This window comes from Apis cerana, linkage group LG6 (assembly GCF_029169275.1).
Source record: "Apis cerana isolate GH-2021 linkage group LG6, AcerK_1.0, whole genome shotgun sequence".
Lineage (NCBI taxonomy): Eukaryota > Metazoa > Arthropoda > Insecta > Hymenoptera > Apidae > Apis > Apis cerana.
This window is the reverse complement of record NC_083857.1, coordinates 13,323,997-13,339,393: the sequence shown is the minus strand read 5'-3', so window position 1 is coordinate 13,339,393 and position 15,397 is coordinate 13,323,997. Positions and strand designations below refer to the sequence as shown.

The 15,397-nt window shown below is 35.9% G+C and overlaps 1 protein-coding gene and 2 long non-coding RNA genes across 4 annotated transcripts in view; 2 read left to right on the top strand and 1 right to left on the bottom strand.

Annotated features, from left to right (window-relative positions):
- Nucleotides 1-15,397, top strand: part of LOC107994142 (ELKS/Rab6-interacting/CAST family member 1-like) — a 234,992-nt gene that overhangs the window by 172,171 nt on the left and 47,424 nt on the right. The gene's annotated exons all lie outside the window — the stretch shown is intronic.
- On the top strand, nt 3,298-6,629 carry LOC133666293 (uncharacterized). Its single transcript, XR_009830266.1, has 3 exons — nt 3,298-4,101; nt 4,946-5,569; nt 5,789-6,629. It is a non-coding gene; the product is annotated as an uncharacterized LOC133666293 (long non-coding RNA).
- LOC107994152 (uncharacterized) lies at nt 10,966-15,396 on the bottom strand. The gene is made up of 3 exons (XR_001765262.2): nt 11,941-15,396; nt 11,621-11,722; nt 10,966-11,556 (listed from the first exon to the last, which is right to left on the bottom strand). It is a non-coding gene; the product is annotated as an uncharacterized LOC107994152 (long non-coding RNA).

Sequence of the window (15,397 nt, the reverse complement as noted above, 5' to 3'; positions counted from 1 at the left end):
AACCAGTAATTTTGAGGTATAGTATATAGAAATGAATAATACAAGAGATCGTAGTTTTATTGGTATTTTCATTTGTTCTTTTTTATTAGATTGTTTTCCAAAGGATCAGTAAAATCTATAGATTGACTTGGAAATATAAAAAGTTATCGTTACAATAAGCAAATCTGGATATCTGTATATTTTAAAGGTTAAGAAAAAATGTTAGATGTAGAAGCATATCGAAGAATTTTTCTTCGATTTCAAAAGAATACTTTCCATTTCTTCTTTGTAATTTTTCTCTTCGATCCCTCGACGATTAACAACAATGTGCACGTTGCGAAATGTCACCGGAAGAATTCGATTTTCAGCTTTCACCGACACCGGTGACATTTCGGTGGACGCTCATTAAAGAGCCGGTGTTCCTCGTCGATTAGGTTCGGCCTCGATCGATCGAATCGATCGCCGCCACGAAGCAAATCGTTCAAACGTGCGGATAGATCCGCGAACGCGGCCCAGCCGCGATCTCCTCCGCGATAAACGCTGAAAGTCGATTGCCACGAATCGATTATCCGGCTTCTGTCCGCCTCGACGCGCACGCCGACGAGTATGAGAGAAAGCAGCGGGAGTTTCGAATTTTTCTCTGTTACGCTTCTTGTTTCGATGACCAAAACGCTTCTTCCAAGTTTAATCAAACCGTCGAATTTGATGAATTTTAATTTTGATTAGAACACAATCGAGCTTAAAGGGGGAGATTTTTTTATCCATAGAATATATATATTATAGAGATTTCGAAATTTTTAAATAAGCTAAATTTCCTGTGGAAATTGGCCTATTCTGAATTCGAATCGCAGAAGTAAAGTAAAACAATAACGAAATGTAACAATTAGTTTGAATTATGATTTGAAATAAAATTTCGGAGCGAAAGGAAAAATGAAAGGAAATTATAATCCGAATAATAATGAAAGAAAAGATGGGAGGGAAAAATTTTTGCACCCATTTACGATGGTACACATTTAATTTCACTTTCCTTAGCAATTATCCTCACGCATATCTCGGCATTCTCTTTTCCGTAAACGAGCTCAAATTGAGTCAATTTCTCGCGTCGAACTTTCTATCTTTACACTCGACGCGTTCTTTTTTTCCCCGACATCCCACATTCACATTTCCACACACATCCCCGATGTCGTGCTCGAGAGTAACCGATATCTATACCGTTGCACAATGATGGAAGCGGACGGTGGTATTCTTTTTCTAAGCCAATGATTAATTACACCGCGATGACGAAGGATTCGCGATTCGAGGAACTAATTCAATTTAACGATCAACCGAGTGATTCGAGAAGTGCGCAATTTTATCGTTACTTCACAATTGGATGGCCGATTATTGGTCGAATTACTGGAGTAATCGGATTACTCTCTTAATTCGCGAACGAGGATGAAGATTTGTCATAATCTCGTAATTAATTTTCGAGTAAACGGTTATTAGTCGCGTGTTAGACTCCATGGTGTATTATTGCGTTCTGCGGTATCCTGCTGCGAGGAAGAGATTACTATTGCAAACTGAAACGCGGCTGAATAAAGAGGAAACCGAGTGGTGATTAATATTATCGATCGATCGGATGCATCATGCATTCGAGTATCGTGATTGATTCCTTAATCTGCCGTGTTAATTGATCGAGTCATGATTGACAAGGAATTATTACTTTAATCCTTATTATATATATTCGGGTATTAAAAATATTTTCAAAAAGTTTTTTCTCGATCTTTTTTTGGTACTATATATCTTCTCGATTTTATAAAATATCCGTTGACGAGACGACAAGTTTATCGATTCTAGAATACCATCATCTTCATGACTTTAGAACAAAAAGAGAACTAAATCTTCTAGATCTAAATCCAATATCAATTTATAATATTGATTAATTATTTTTCTTCGCGTAGAAACTTCAATTCATTTATGCGTTCATTTAAAAATTTTTCCCAAAATCTTCATCGATTTAATCATCTTTTGCTCGAACAAGCGACAAACGCGATTTGATATTTAATTATCGACGTATTATGCGTGCATAGTGGCGTTATTTCGAGATTGGATTACCAGTACGATGATTGATGCTCACCGCAATTAAACTTATTGCACATATGGTGATTGTTTCCTATTTTATATGATTTTCCACTTAATCTGTGAATTCGGAAATGAATGAAAGAATAGAATTTAATATAAAAATAATTTAAATTCTAAAATAAGATTTATGGCTTACTAGAAGACTTATAGGTATTAAAAAATATGTATTGCATTGGTATATGTAATGTATTTTAGCAAAAAAAATAAAATAAAAAAATTTTGTAGACTATGAGGATTAATAGTATGAATTTAAATTACATATCTTCTAAATCTTAAAAGATAAAATTAGAATGAAAGTAGATGATTTAGTATAATTAATTCCTATTTAATAATCATGCATTATAATTCATTTATTCATATCTTCATATTTTTCTTTTTTTTTTAGTCACTTGATTAATTATTTTAATGAATGAAGTAATTAATATAATAGTACTGCGTTATAATATATAATACATATTGAATGATGCTTGTATTATTCTTTAGATTCACGTTCACTAATATACGTGTCATTAAATCGATATTAATTATTAACTAATTAACAGGTTTCGCGGCGTGCGAAATTGAGGGATTTCAGAATCTCGAAACGGGGTCGAAAGGTTACATTGCAGTACTTAATTATAGAGAAGCAGCTATGATGAATTTCCCGTGGTTTTGTCTCATTTAATTTGCTTTTACTCGAATATTGACATGAGTCAAACAATTTTATGAATATAATTGCATTTAAAATGAACATAACCGTAGAAAGTGATATACTATACACTGTCATATAACTTAGTCATATAACTAATTGTATTATGTACTTAAAACAATTTAATAAACTTAATAAAATAATAAAATAAATTATATAGATTATATAATGATATGAAATAGATTAAAAAGAACGTAAAATGAATGTATGTTCTATATCTCTTAAAGCCGATTTCCTAACCTAAAATTTTCTTTCATATCACAAATCCGTATAATCTATAATCTATAGCAGAGTTTTATTCCGTTTGAATCATATATTAAATTACAAAAATCAATCATCTAATATTATTTTCCTTATTATACATAACAATATATGTTATATCATATTTTTCTAATTAATATTAAAAAATAGAATATACCTATTCTATTAACGACTCAATGCAATTTCATCCCTATATAACCTATTTTAAAATCGCACTCAACTTCAACACAAGATTTCATTTTTCTCTACTGAAACGAATTAACATTCAACATCAGAATTCACCTTATAATACCCATTCCCACGTTCACTGCTTTATTAATTGTTTCCTTCTTAACATTCAACGTTTTACACCAATTCACTATTTCATTTTTCTTTTTTTTCTTTTTGTAAACAGTGTAACAACATAGTAGAGACGTGGTCATCGAATCGCCGGTGATCTCTCAAAAAAACATATAGATGGCGTGGATCATTAAAAGCAGCGTTTTCAAAGCCGAAGTAAATTTCAATTGGTCGAGAGGGCGCCATATCGGGGTCGGTAATCGAATAATCGACCGTTCGCGCTTTGAATGCGCCATTGTGCGCTTGCACGCGTGCGCATACAACCTAAAGTAAATGCGACGCAGTGGAAAAAGGTGCCGTTACGTGAAGTCGTGTGGCTATTAACTCTCAACGAAATTGAACGAGATCCGATCTCGCACTCCCACGCGGGATACGCGCGAGCGTAAGAGGAAATATCAGCATCGAGGAATATAATCTTGCTGAAACTTCGATGCTCTGTGGTCGATTATCACAAGAACCGGCAAAAATGTCGCTCGTAAATTTCTCGCGGTATTACTAGCGTTATTCGCAATGGAAGGCAAAGGAAATTCGAGATTTATCGATTATAAGAAGAAGTTTTTGTAACTAGTATTTGATATTTCGGCTTTAAGAATATCTTTATTGATTCTTTGTCGATGGATAATATGTGTAATTTGTGAAAAATGAATAGTGTATTATTGTTATTAAAATTTTCTTGTTCTGATTGTTGCGAGTGAAGATTGTCAAAATTTTAGGTTAGTATGAATTTTTTGATGTGATACAAAAAATTTTAATTTTTAAAATATTTATTCTTGTTTTATTTATTAAAAAACGAAAACTTATTTCTTTGTCATTTGTCAAAGAGATAAGTTTTGTTTCAAATATTTTATTTAAAAGATAAAAATAAATTGAGAACTTAGCTATGGTATAAATAGTCAAAGCATTTACCATATATATTTATCTCTATAAAAAATCCGCCTTCACACCGGATCCAGCGTAAATCAACCATTTTGACTTGTCACTTATGCAGTACGGTATAGAGTTTCTCTCGTGTACCATACGCGTACGTGCTATTCAGCATGCAACTATTCCGATTACCACTTTCTACATTCTCCAAATCCAATAAATTTTCCATACAGAACATTTCAAACCATGTAACACGTACATGGTAAGTTATATTTCATCCAGTTCACATTACAAACCATAACCACCCAAACATTATGAATTATAAAAAGGAACCATCATAATTTATAACTCAATTGAGAATTTTAATTGTTATACCATCGCTTTGTCATTTAAAGAATATTTGAATAAGTAATTCTATCTGATATATAGAACGAAATATATATAGATGAAAATTCCCAAAGTATTAGTTTTGTTAATTACTAATTTCTCAATATGATCGTATACAATTAAAATTTCTTTTAAACGGATAGATATATTAACTCTACATCTCATTAAACGAAATATTAAATCAAATATATATACCAAACAAACAATTGCACATAAAAATCTTATTTATCGCTAAAGAAAACGTTACAAATCTTATAATTTACAAAATTATATTATCTGGTTATTAACGAAGCATTATCTACTTAGACATCCGGCGCGACGAAAATCAGATCGTGATATGGAACGTTCTCACGGCGGAAGGGTCGTGCGCATGCGCTTTAGCATGTCCACCTGCGTATACATACACGGCTCGCTTGTAAAATCGACTTACGCAACCGTCGCACGAGCGACATACAACCAAGAACTTTCCAGTGGGGAATCGGACCCAAGGAATCGGCATCTGCGTCGCAGCTATGCTCGCGACAAGTGCTCGTACCACTCACCGAGTGAGTCACTTCTCCCATGCTTGCAGATAAGCGCGTTGGAAGAACGTGGTCGGATCCGGAATCATAGAGTGAGAGGAATAGTAGATATACATGATTATGAAGAATGAGAGAGAGGGAGGGAGAGAGAGAGAGGGAGCGCGGAAGATGCTGGACAAGAGAGAGGAGATCCTAGAGAGAGCAAAGTGAGTGGGTTAGAGTGAGTAAGGTCAGGTGAGAAAGAGAATGTGAAAAATTGCAGAGGAGACAAGAACTTCGGAGGAAATGAAGAAGAAGGAGAAGAGGATTTTTGAGATTTGTAATGAGTAAGTGCAGGATTTGAAAAAGAGAAAGAAAAAGGAAGAATGATAATATGATACATTGATATAAAAAAACATGCATGAAAAATGTAAGTATTTAACAAATAAGGGATTTGTAGAACGAACATTTGTCTGATATATGAATGATTCGTCTACTTACTTCAACAGAACAATACTTTCTGTGGAGTAAAAAGACTTATTGAATATTTCTATCTGTTTGTAAATCTATTATACCTTTATATCTTTATATTTCTAATAATTTATTATTCAACTATACTATTTTTTCTTGATATTAAATAAAATTTCAGAATGCAAAAAAATTCCAATATCAGAACTCAAAGAGTCAGATAAACGCATGCATGGAAAGTAAACATCGTAGATAAAATTATAATAAGACAAAAAAGAGAGGCACAGAGGAAGCAGCCATGAAGAAGAATCCAATATATCCGCGAAGAGAATCGAAAAGAGAAGTATAGCGAATCGAGCAGGTACCCAAAGAAACGAGAGCAAAATGACCTGTCGAGGTGCACAAGAGAGGTTCACCGGGAGGAAACGGATGGCAGAAGAGAGGTTATAAGAAGAAGAGGAAGAAGGGATGGGAGGGGGAGGGGGGAGAGACAGTTGCGTACAGTCGCGCAGGTAGATAGGTGATACATTGGCAGCGGTCGAGTTGGCAGTGTAGCATGCAGCAAAGTGCATTCGGTGCACGCCAGTGCACCCAGATAGCGGGGGCATCGAGAGAGGAGAGAGAGAGGCGAGCGAGTGGCCAAGCTAGCGAGCAGTCAGCCAGTGAGGCAGGCGTGCCCGATGGTTACGGCAATCACCGCACATGCTCCCAAGCTCCTGACCACGAAGAACACAAACAAAGGCAATGCTCACGAAACTGCTATCCATTTATTCCATCGGTCAAAGAAAACCACTATGGGCTGCCTTCGTGTCCAACCTGTGTCTCTGTCACGATCTAACGACCATTGATAGTTAATTGTTAATTAATTGTTAGTTGAAATAGTAGGGACTTTCTGCGATGATCTCATATAATTTCAAAGAAATTATTTCAGAATAAGTTTTCGTCACTTTTTTTGAAACTAACGTATCTATTTTATTTAAAAAAAAAACTATCCATGAGATATTTGTAAATTAAATATTTCTAATTTATTATTTCATTAAGTCTTAAGTCAAATCAAAGAATTGTCATTAACACTTAATTTGAAACTTGTATAATTTCATTAATAATACAATACAATTATGCACTCAAGCAAGTATTTATAGAATATCGTAGGAGATCATCGAAAAAGTAGATCCAAAGAGGAACGAAGCGATGGCTTGGTCGTGTGCGGCCGATCGCGCGTTAGCGCCGCAGGCCAGGCATCCACCTGCCCGAGCCAAACGCCCACGCGGCGGACTGCTCGCGCATACGTGCTCGGTCTCGCACACCGGCGCGCTCTGACGAGAAGTGGCCCGCGGGCCTAGCTCCGTTACAATCAGGCCTGCTCGTGGCATTCCGCGAAACGCACGGCGAACACGTCATCGGCTGCTCGAGAGAAGAGCGGCGACCTACGCGCGTGTGCACACACGTTGGAGGAGAGCTGGACCATGTTGTCGCTCGAGCGTATTGCTTCGATGCGATGCTACATAGAAAAGAAAGAGAGAGTATATACGTGTACGTAAAGTTAGGAGAAGAAGACTGGGAGAGGCACGCTATGAGAAAAAAGGAATTGGAAGTTGAAAATGTAAGAAAACGTACGTATGGGGCAATATGAATATATTGGATGATATGTTTTGAATCTAATATACCGTTTAGATTTGGAATTACATGGAAAATTTATAACGTTTCAAGCAAATTAGGACAGTTTAAAATTGTCAATTGTTTCTCCAAGAAATTATTAAAGAAAATTCTGAGAGAATAAATTCAAGATATTGGTTTTCAAGAAATATTTTTTTTTTACAAAGAAGACATTCAAAAGAATTACTAAGTAATTTTTAAGTGACAATAAAAGTAAATGATCGTGCAATTTCGGAAGCAACAATGCAAAACAAACTGCTAGAATCCATAGGATTCCTAATATCAGCTCACAGCTGTGTAACGCCCGCATTTACAGGATTTAGACGCAGTTATATTGGATCCGGTTAACGGAGAGAGAGTAACGAGCAGTAAGCACGAAAGCAGTCACGTTGGAATTCGCGCGATCGACCAGCTACCGTGCTATCTTCTCCTGAATTATTCGGATGGTTTTTAGCGAGAAAGTATTTTCTTTAAATGTAATCACTCTCGAGATCTGACACTGATCAATTATCAAAATGAATAATATCAGAAATCGAAGGATCTGATTAGTCTATTAAATTTATGTTGTAAAGTTCTTAAAATTTCTAATATCCCAAAATTCAATTCCAAAATTTGTATAAATCTGTGACACATATCTTCCATAATTTTCTCTCTACAATCCGGAATAATTAATTTAATCCGGTCATTGTGACACGTACTTCGAGAGGTCAGAATTATCGTGAATCGGTTCTATGGCGCATTGCTATTTGCTCGAGTTCTCCCCGAAGGGACAGCCGTTCGTTCTATCTGATGATTCCATGAATTCATCGGTGTGCGTGAATCACACGCAGCATTGTTACCAAATCAACTGACACTATATGGATTGCATTTCACGACGTCGCCATATGGATGTCGAAATGTATCTTTCTACATATAACGCATATGAAAGATAGAGGATGATCGTTACATTGTCCAATTAATAAATTTCTTCTTACTAATAAATATTTAAAATATTTTTCCACATAGAAAAAACAATTTATGACCTCAAAATTAAAATATTAATGATGTTGATTATTATTATATTACAATACTTTAAATATATATAAACATCGTTCGACTTAAAGAACCTTGGGAACTCCAAGTTCACTAAGTTATCCAACTAACTAGAAATCTCAGAAACCTCACCTAACCTACAACTCACACCGTCATCGATCTTGGATCGATCGAACAAACGAGCCGGAACACCCAGAAGCACGCGTGATCACGATTTTTTCGAGTAAGGCCCAGAGCTCGATTCAAAGTCCAAGTCGTAAAATGTCCCCCGCCTTGTGTAAACCTTGCGATCAGATATAAAGCCACGAAGAGCACGGACTACTGCACTGGCAGTGGAACGAGGCCCGCTTCTTTTTCACCGGCAAATCCTAATTGTATCTCGGTTTACCCGGCGGACACGGATTTACGCGGCAGTTCTCCAAGGCCTTGGTGGCCTTCGTTCGGTTTGCGTGCGGAAATCTTGAGGGTGGTCGACCGACGAAGGTGATTCCGTGATTACAAACTCAAGTGCCGCTGTATCTTCGCCTATTCCCTATTAATTTCGCTTACAAGATGCACCGTAACGATACTAGCGCCGCGCGATGAGTGATATGCCAATATGACTTTACTTCAAGTCAGTTTCGAATGATCTTCTTTAGATTAAATTTTAAAGAAAAATAGAATATAGAATTGGCTTTATTATGTATTTAAAATTGTTTCGTTGAAAAATATTGGAATAAAGATTTTTGATTGAAAGTTGGATACTAGAATCTTTTTGAAAAATGAAAAATATTAAATGAAATGTTGAATTTTTTATAATATTGAATCGTATTAAAGTAATCCCATCTTTGAAATATATTTTAACAAAATTTTATTCAACCAACGGATCACGTGCGACGAAGTCGAGAGGTCGGTGATTTCCTGAGTAAATTGCGCATTTGCACCGCGCATCACATGACTCCCCGGGGCATATGATTGCGCACGCGCGGATCGTGGAATTTCCGTAGACTCGCGGCGTCTAAACCGATACTATGCGCGCCTCTATAGGCATGTTACATCGCTATCTTAATAAAGCGCAGATATACGGTAATCTTTCGAGTTGTACGCCAGCACGAAACAAACATTAAAGTATATGGTAGCTAGGCATCAATTTATATTTATTAGTTCAAGATCGATCGATTATTAATAAGTTGTATACAGAAAATAATTCTAGTCGAAGATAAAATTCCAGATTTCGTTGTTTATATACGATACATGATATATCTTGCCCGCTTTTAACCTATATATATTCTTTTCAATAATTATGAAATGAAAATTTTTGTTAAATAATTGAATAACTGATCAAATTATCCATTATTAATAATACCTGTACATATTCTTTTTATGTGAACTGGTTTGAAATGGCAGCATGTAAAACTGGCAATCGCGAAATATCAAATGAAGACGGCTTAACACGTTACGTGAACCATTAACGTTGCATGACAGGAGCCGATTACATTTTGTGTTACGCGTGTTTTGGCGTAATTGACGCACGGCAACAATATAGTCCTTATTATGACAATTACAAGCGATGCTTGATTTCACAGCATGGCTTCCTTGTAATTGGATTTGTTGGCTATGAATCCTCAGTTACTGCTTCACTCTTGTAATAATATTCTTTGAATCTATTCTTAGATCGAATGATGTAACGAAGAGAAATCTTAAGTTTTGTGTATCATTTTTGCAATAATATTTATTTATTATTGTCATCAAACTAAAGTTAGGTAGAATTCACCTATACGTAATCGCTAAAAATTCTGTTACTATGAACACATGCTTTAATTGCACCTAACGTTCTAATGACTATCATAATACAGTGTAATGCAACTTGTCCAATAAGCTTTTGCCGAGATAATTTATCGATTCGCCCACGTAAGCCGGGATTCCATTAGTAACTTATTATTAGCAGTCTAGATAGTAGAATCGAGTGCAAGAAATCCGACATCACCGACGATAACGCCACCAACGATGACAATAACGAGACATCGATCAAAATGGCGACACGTTCGCGTGCGTTTCAAAACATTAGTTTCGTAATAAAGTCATTAAGACAGAGTATTCACCGAGTGGAAGTTTGTTTGAGAAATGTTTAAGTTATAAGATCTTCGTTCCGTAAACTAATGTTGAAAAGGAGAAATTATACTTATTTTATATGTACAATACATAAAGAGCAGAGAAATATTTATATATTTATATAGATATTATATAGATATATATTATTTATTTTAACTAAAGAAAAAAATATTTCGTTTCGAAGCATAAAATCAAATTGTAATTCAAAAGCATCATCTAAAAATAATTCTTGTTGGCAATTTTCCATTGTCAACATTCCAAACGTTTCACATTATGACATCAGGCTATACAAATTACTATAGAACTGTCAGGAAAAACAGGCGTTAATAATCCAACAGTGGACCGACATATCCGTGACGCAGACGAAGTGCAAAAGCTAGCCTATTCAATGCGATTACGTAACGAAAATGATCCTTTCCCAGACAGTGCCATAACGTGCAACATTTCACTGTCCTAATCCCACGTTCGAGGTATTAAAATCTGATCTTCGATTGAATTCACAATGTAGTGATCTATTCGATGATTCTACTATATCGAAAATATAATTCTCACTTATAATCATAATTAATATAGTTATGCTTGTATTAATCTCAATTTTAATAATATATGCATATACATATATATGTATGTATAATTATTATAATATTAACAATATAGATAACGAGTTAATTCGACTTTCCCAATCAACAGAGATAAGTTAAATAAAAATTATTAAATTAAAAATTAGCAAATATTCATTCTGTATACCACAGTCATAATGTTCCAGGCAATCAGCTTGCATTCTCCTGTGAACGAATCATCGCGAGAAACTGGTAGCATACAGCGCGATTGCATGTTGAAACGCGATGCTTAATTTTATAACGTCGGGCAATGAGTCCGCATTCCATGAAAGAGAATTTCCCTATAGGACACCGCCTTGATATCGATTCGTCCCCCACAGTTCTTATCGTCGGTACTTTGAAGTTTACGACTGCTGACGAGATTTCTGTCTCGGATTTTAATAAAAGTATCCTGTTCCGTATAATCTTTGAGGTAATATTACGGAAGCGCTACGTACGTTCCTCACAATGTTGCATGAAAAGTCGTAGCATTGGACTTGCAAACGGTCGAGTGCAATGCTGTTCACAGGTGGAGCCTCGTACACGATTTAATCCCTATGTACACTCGTCTCTATCAGAAGAAGAGTTTAGAGATAGACACATGCAATATGATTTCCGTTTTACTTCCTTGTTACCTTATATTTTCCTTTCTACCATTGGTATCTTGCTACTAACGACTTCATATTATTTCTGTGTGGATTTTCCTCTCTTTTCTAATTAATTATATTACTGATACTCTGCGAATAAAAAATATTAATTCGTAATAGTAGAAAAAAAAATGCTTCGAACCGAAGAATCATAACTTTTATATTTTAATAGTATTATAAAATTAAATAGTAAATAAAAATTATACAGATACTTATGTTAAAAAAGAATTGTATTTCTATATTAAAAGATTATTCTACATTAATTTTAACGGCTCGAAAATTTCTTCAATTTACACTGTTAACCTAACCTTAAAAACTCGTTCCAATAATACGCTTTTCTCATAATTCCAATGAGCTCTATCTATTCGAACAGAACAGATAAAAGAGGTTGACGATGATCTAGTCGAGTATCGCTAAATTGACGCTGATTTGCAGTAAATTATACGGTCGGTTGCGCACCAATGTCTCCGAAATCGTGACCGTAACCGTGGAGAGACCGTGCCGCGATAAGAGCGCGGCTACGACTAATGGCGAATACGAGAGATCCTCACTGCGTGCGTATCATGTTATTAATCGTTGGCACTTTCAGCTCGGCTGCTCGAAGCAGCGATCCGTGCGGACAAAAGGAACAGGAATATCGTAGCCTTGTGCACCGGGTGAATTCTCCTTCGTCTTCGATTTTAATTAATCCTTTTCCGTTGAGGTTATGTTCAATATTTCACTTGAATTATATATACATATATATTATCTAATTTTTAAAAACATTTTGTAATTCCATTTCAATCAAAATCAAAATTGCAATATTAAGAATATATGTAAATTAAAATGAATGTATGATTATTGATATATTGGAGAATGAAAAATAATGGAACAATGAACATAAGCATTGAACTGGATCGAATCGTGTCCTCAGGATCAATCGATCCAGAGAAAGTGTTTCGAATAGAATGACGACTCTTGAAGAGTACCGGTTCTCCCTCACTATTTGCGCTCGGCCAAGCATCGATGCAACGCCTACACGAATTTGCTGTGGGTGGTCGGATTTTCCAAATTCATTTTTTCCAAATAGTTGTTCATCACCTGTTTTTAAATATCATTTTTAAATAAGATATTTCTATAAACGATGTTATTTTATGAATCGTGATAATACATTTTTGAATAAAAAGTGTAAGAATGTTTAAACAAATATGAATATCATTTAATTATAATTCGTATGGAAGATAATTTGTATTTTTTTCTTCTAATTTCTTCTAGTAAAAGACTATTCTTTTTCCATTAATCCTATAACTTCCAATAGCTAATAAATAAGTGTTGCTTTTAACATAATAAATAAATATATATATATATATATATATTAAGAAATATGAGAACGTGAAGACATTTTTACGTTATAAAAATAAATCAATTATTATACATGCAATAAAGATATAATCATACATCGATTGGAATACCATTAATTCCATAAATTCCACGATTTAAATCGTTTCCAGTTCAAGCATATCAAGGCGTATTACGAATTTCCAATGCTCGTGCAACAGTTTCATACGGTCCATTGCTTTCCCTAATCAAGATGTAATCGATAAGAAAACTCAGAGCGGTATTCCTAGACCGCTCGGCTACACCTCAGTCATTAACCCCGATCGTATAATCTGAAATCCCCATCGCGTGTTGAAAAAATCGCGCGCATGTCCTGGCGAGTTCCTCTTCTCCGCCTCTCATCTACTCATATGGATATATATCGAGAAAATATTGGGCGTATCGTGTAACTCTCGAATAGAGGGAAAACCGGACGCGGACCGTTCCACCGTTCATAAGAAAATCATGTTCGTTACAGGTGTTCGATCGTGTTCCGCCGCGTAATCCGCTCATACGATCTTATCGCGGTGAAATTAACCTACGAGACCCGACGCTGCCCAGTCCACGTGACATCAACGGCATACCGCGAGTGCATCCATCGTGACGGAGGAGAGGACATCGAGTAACGCGCGTTTTCAAAGAGGTCGACTGGGGCCACTCCTCCTCGATAATTGCCGACTTTGTAACGGGCTCGAGCTGCCGCAATCCTCCTCGACTGCAGCGCCACCCGACCGTGATGTTCTATTTGGAAATGTGATTGCAGGTGATCAGTTGATGAGATTCCTAGTTAGATATGTGGTACACTTTGTATTTCTGGTACACTGTGTAGTAAAGAAATCATATCAAATATTCTATAGCATGGATTTAATATATATGAAATATCTATTAATATTCCAAACTTAACCTAAAATTCTCAATTACAAACCAATTTCTTTCCGTATAGTACGATTCGTATAGATCAGAATCGAACGAAATGTTTCTTCCATTGAATATCATTTCTCAGACATATTATAGGATTCGATGCGTTGAGCAGGGCCAACCAAGCAGACGATTAATTTGTCATTCTCGGCCGTGTAACATGCGTGTTTCTCGAGCCACTTGGCACGACCGAGTGATATTATACGCGCGCGCCAACGATTCCTCATATTACGCGGTCAAACCATCCACTATTAATATCGGAATGATTCTCGAGGCGGCGCGCCGGAGGGGTGCGCACGGACCCCACGTCGGGAAACGCCGTGATTAAATGGCCATTTTTTCTCGCGATGATAAAGGACGCCCGGCTCGATTACATTAAAAGCAATAAAACCACCACTGGCCCAGCAGTCCACTACTCGAACAGGATCGCCCATCTTCGCGATTCTCTTTTCTTCAGACGATCTTCTTTTTCTTCTTCGTGTTTCTCCTATTCGTATCGGTTGCTTTGCTTGTTTTTTCTCTCTTCTCAATCTCTCAATATTTTCTGACTATGACGGCTAATGTTGTACGAGCCACGAATAGCTCGTTAGTCAATTAGCCACTTGCTCGCTTTCGTTCAGACATCTGTTTCTTCTGAAACCTGACGTGCAACTATGAATCGAGCCATATATTTTTTGTAAAGTATGTTTTAATAGCTCAATAATGATAGAACGACGTAAATGTATTCGATGTTCTTTCAACTTTGTCGCTTTTAGATTATACTTACGATGGTGGAAGGTTAGATAAATCGACGCAAGAATGATTCTATGATTTAAGAAATATATATAAATTTTCTAGCTTGAGGATATTACGAGAACAGTTGAGGGAAATCGTCGAGAAATTCCGTGCCCTGACATTCCGGGCCGTGCGTGCAGCTACGCTTGGTATTTTGCACATACCAACCGCAAGGACTTTGATCCAGCCCTTCCTCATTTTTTCCATCTAATACAAATTGCCATCTGTTCACAATCTGACTTCGACTTCTATCTCGTAAATTTTCTCTGTTATCTTCTTGACCAAAAAATAAAACATTATTTAGAAAATATTTATCGTACATTCTTATCATTTAAATATCTTATATCAATGCTTGTATTGCAGCAGAGAATTACGATTCAGCATAAATTTATTTCAACCATAATCGATTCTATTTCCTAACCTTCTCTATTTCCTTGAACCATCTTTATTCGCAATACCACTTTCGAATCAATCATCTCCAACACATAAAATCACACAGAAATTTCACAGAGATTGACAATTCTGTAAAAGTATATTCGCGAGAAATGCAATGATTACAGTCGATTTACAACAAGACGCAATTCACTTTTCCGCCGGTAGTACAGAAAAAAAAATCGAAGCGATTAGTAAGAAATTACCGACTGATCTTACGATCCACAAAGTGTCGCGTCAATCGCGTGAGAGAATGTCGCATATTCGATATGCTCCTTTACACAG